The 4812-nt window shown below is 37.9% G+C and overlaps 1 long non-coding RNA gene across 1 annotated transcript in view; it reads right to left on the reverse strand.

Moving 5' to 3' along the window:
* Positions 1 to 20: 20 nt before the first annotated feature.
* The window catches only part of LOC112486860 (uncharacterized), a 7746-nt gene continuing 2954 nt past the window's right edge, over positions 21 to 4812 (reverse strand). Inside the window, exon 2 of the long non-coding RNA XR_003049420.1 lies at positions 21 to 1870. This is a non-coding gene — a long non-coding RNA (uncharacterized LOC112486860). The remainder of the gene's footprint in view (positions 1871 to 4812) is intronic.

Below are 4812 nucleotides of genomic sequence, written 5' to 3' on the forward strand. Positions count from 1 at the left end.
AGAGGTTGTTTTTCTGCTCATTTTGGTCGAAATTGTCCGTGGGGATTTCTTGACATCAACATTTTAGATCAGGGTTTTTAGCTTGTGGAACTTTATCCAGGTCAGGCCGTGACGTGGAAGGGATCCAAATGCTGCCTTTAGAATCATCTCAGGTCTTTGGGATCCTTCAGGAGACCAGACTCCAAGGTTTAGAGCCACTGCCGTCGATACTAAATAAAAGGGTACTTTACATTTTTTCGAATACTCCGCCACGCATGTATCCTGACCTCCACGTCGTTCAGAGCTATGATCTGGAGTTGGTTTGTTTCTGTTGTAGTACTACACCTGTCCACTAGTCTGAAGTAGCCTTACAACGAATCATTTTCCTGAGGTGGTTTTACAGTATTTTTAAAAAATACCCAAATCTTGAGGATTAAAACTTTAAATATGTAATACTCCAACTGTGTTACTTGCGTACAGGGTTTGTTTTTTTCGAAGTGAGTTTTGGATGAGCACTTACTGCGGAATAGATGAATTTGGAGAAACTGGAAATGGGCAATAATTGCGTCTAGAAACCTCTCCTGTTTTGCAGCTATCGTTGACTTGACATCACTTGCACTTAATACCAGGGGACGATCCCTAAGAGCATTGCAACTCAGATTTCACAAGTATTCGTTCATTCACAAGCAATACTCCAGTGTGGGTCCAATCTACAGTATAGATACTGCAAAATATCCTAAATTATAGAGTGAGTTCCAGTGTATGATATATATATATATATAAACGATAATCAAGTTCTACAAACCAAATGTATACCGTAGAGTTAGCTAAAATAACTAAACTAGAGCTACACCAGGCTAGCCGTTAGAGCATGAACCGTGGTTTTAACCAACCAGGGGGTCTGTAGCATTTTCCCATTAGAACAAGTTAGAAAAGCACAATTTTGCTCAACATGGTCGCTCAGTGTACAATCACTTTTGATCATAGAGTGTAAATAGTATTTCAAGATGTCCTGAGTACATATCTGTGTGTATACACACGTGTATATAAGACATACTGTATAACCAGAGAATATTTGTGAGGTAAAAGTATTCATATTTTCTCTATCACCAATATAGAGTACTTGTATTTTCATCCCAGTAGTCCAAAATACTCTGCGTCCGTGTGTGTGTGTGTGTGTGTCAGGGACATGGCTTTAAAGACATTGACAGATTTCCTGAGTTTAAGACAAACAATGAGACGTTTGAAGATTATGCAAAGCCACGTTTGACTCTGAAGCCCTGCACGTGTGTGTGTTTGTGTGTGTGTGTGTTTGTTTTATTTATTTATTTGTACGTATGTGTGTGTGTGTGAATAAGTGCCAGTATGTGACTGTGTGTACCTTAGTGTGTTTGTAACTGTGTTGCCTTAGTGTGAATTTGCCAGTATTGTCTCGTTTTTCCTCCAGCAGGGGGAGCTATGTGCACTTTAGAGTGTTAACATGACCTAAAAATGTGCAATGTCTGATGGTCGTTCATTTGTGGATGTTTTAAAAATATATATATATATATGAATATTCTACAGTGTAACTCTAAGCTCTTGGACTGAGTGTGTCAGGAATCAGAGGTCTGTTGAACAGCTGGAAATAACTGTTTTGCTTTTGCTGTTTGTACCCGTGTCATTGCACTCAGTATTTTTACAAACTGGCCAACATATGTCATGAGTAATAGGCCTTTTGTGGCCCACATTTGGTATCCAACATCTGATCAGTAAGTCGTTCCGTGAACCCCAGACAAACCTACCTGGTCCAAAGCAGGACTCCCAGACGTGGACCAGAGAATATCTTCTCTGTTTCTTTCTCTTCGGGCTTTGACTCACTTCTGGCTCTCAGCTAGAGTTTGTTGGGCCAAACCTGACAAAGAGCAAACAAAAGGGAGAACCAATTAAATTACATTTGCCTTAGATGTGACCCGCATTTTAGATACATCACTTCATGTGCACCAATTTGTGCTATGTGGGTTTCAAAGAGTCCAATTAATGCATAGTAAAGTTGGTCTTGACCACATATTTAAAACTTTACAATATTTTTTTTTCAGACTGTCGACACAAACAATTTTTGGCCTACAACATAGGGGGCAGTACAGTGTCGTTTTTTGATTAGGAGAGATTTTATCCATATTCTCGATCACTGAATACCAGATGTTTCGGCCACTGAAGGTCAGCCGTTAATTTCTACAGTAAGGCCATGTGAACAGTGTTTGTGTTGCTTCTCCTTTAACCCTCGACACTGAGACACAGCCAACATCAGCCATGTAACATAGTAGTGGTGGGTGCGGGTGGTGGTGGTGGTGGTGGTGGTGGGGCTCACTGTAGTAGCCTCTGAGAGCCACACGTGTTGCGACTTCTGCTGCTAGACTTTCCGCTGCTTCCTTTGCACGTGCATGCTCTGCCTTGCTTCTTCAGCTCGTACCGTACTCTGTATCCTCAGTATCTATATATCTATAAATATACATTTATATACACACATATACCGTATGTAGCACCTGTAATTAGCTTGAGTGTCTGATGTATAGCCAATAGCCTGTAGATTTCTAGTGTACCGTCGCTCCGGCCTTTACCTGTGATATTCTGTGTCTCCGGCTTTATTATAAACGTATCTCTGTGCCGCAAGCATGCTAACCTGGCCTCGCACTGTCGTACCTCGCTGAGCTTGATCTGACTTTTTTCTTCTATCTTCTATCTCTTCTCTGCCGCTGCTTGAATACCGTCGCCGCTCACACTGTAGTCTTGTTATATCTATATATACATATATATATACATATATATCTGTGTGTAGTCCCTCAGCATGTCTCTCTTTCTCTCTCTCTGAACGCTTTGTCTCTGCTTCTGCACCTTTATGCCCCTTTTTTCTATCTTTCTCTTCCTGCTTCCTGGTAGCAGTGGCAATAACGTAACTTTTACGCACTTTCTCACAGCTCCGACATTTCTGGGCTACTCAGTGTCGCTCTGTTTGTTGGGTTTAGGCACATTTGTTGGCTGGTGTCTCCGTGTCATGGACTGTTAAGGGTTTGGAGGACTGGTGACCCTGTAGGTTGTGTGAGAGATTTCTAAGATGTTTTAGCTTGATTGTCTTATTATGCAGGTGTTTATAGCTTTTAACAGAAACCGAGAGAAAATGTAAGTGTACCACGGTTTCTAGCTTACAGGTAACAATATCTGTCAAAAAGAACAGTTTAAATGCCTATTTCGCTCAGAGTGGAGTCACCTTCCAATAAACATGGTGCAGTTTTGAATCATTTATTCTGCGATCTGCTGTGCTAGCTTCTTTGAATCATTCTTGGCCCTGGAGTACATGTTGTTATTCAAAAAAATACAAATAAATATTGTCCAAACAAATAATCACTGAATCGTTTTTAAAAAATAAAAAAAAATATATATATATTTATATATATATATATATATATATATACACACTGTATATACTCCGACTGTATATATAAAATCCCAAACTAATGTTTGTTTTTGCCTGATATGTAAAAAAAATGCAAAAAAAACCCTCTGAAAATCCTTTGAACACAATTGTTTGCCCCAAACATCCGAATGTTGGCTAAAAGTAAGATGAGAAAAAAACAAAAAAAGTATATAGTGTAGATAAAGTGATTCAAAAAAGATTCAGGACATGTTTCAACCCCTACATTAGATTTGGGTTAAAAAAAAAGTTTCTACCTAGAAAAAAAAATAATCACAATTTCAAAGATCAACTACAAATTAAATTAAATTAAATCAGAAAATTCCTATTTTTGGACAGTATCAAAAACATTTCCATCCAGAGCCAGTAATTTCAACGCTCTTAACACAACGTTAACTTGTAACATCTTGTAAAAAAAAAGTTTTTAGTTACTGTTGGCCATTAATCTGTTCGAAATCAAGCTGTCTCTAGGTGGCACTGTTACACCATACATTTGTTAAACAGGTAGAGAACTATTATTCCTTCAATTATCCATGCATTTGTCTTAAATGTTTCATTTGTTGCAACGTAATATTTTTAGCTATAAAAGCAAAGATTCTACTGGGTTTACGCCAAACTTTCAGAGCAGAATAATCTGTGACACCAACTTGGACCAGAAACAGAAATCAGTCCATCTGTTTATTTAAGTGGACATTAAAGGCTCAGATTAGAAGGTGAAAACATGTGCTGGACATGATCAACTCCAGCTTTAGTCTGAGTGGAAAACAGGTTACAAATATGTCACGTGATCACAGCTAAGTGTTTCCACGTCCCTGTCTGAGTGTGTTTACACCGTGACGTCCAGAGCTGGGGCCTTGATCTATCTCCAAGCTCCTGACGGATCCACACGGTGAAGGGGAACCAAACTCTGTTTCTGCTTCAAGCCATACAGTATAATCTGTTTGACATCTGTGCCTAATGTTCTTCCTGTGTATCTTGGGCTGTTGTTAGCTTCACAGCTACAAATTCACCATGATTAACTGGAAGAACTCATCAAAATCTCAATGGAAATTTAAGAATGTTAGATTTTATTGACTTGCAAATGTGAGATATTTCAATTTGTCCTGCCATTTGGAAACTGCTCCTCATATTTTGCAATGAATAGAAAAAGAAATGGAAAGACTAATGTGCAAATAATTATACAAATTGATTATGTATTACATAATCACATTTTTTTAATTGTATTTTTCCTACATGTTTCTCATTACATTTTGGATTTTTTTTAGAATTTGTTTTTGAAAAAAAATGAATTCGAAAAATTTTTTTGAGAAAATGTTTAAAAAAAATTCTCAAAAAAATTTTCTGAAAATTTTTTTGAGAATTTTTTTTTCACGATGGTAAGGCTA

The sequence above is a fragment of the Cynoglossus semilaevis genome, chromosome 3, assembly GCF_000523025.1.
Source record: "Cynoglossus semilaevis isolate Cse_v1.0 chromosome 3, Cse_v1.0, whole genome shotgun sequence".
Lineage (NCBI taxonomy): Eukaryota > Metazoa > Chordata > Actinopteri > Pleuronectiformes > Cynoglossidae > Cynoglossus > Cynoglossus semilaevis.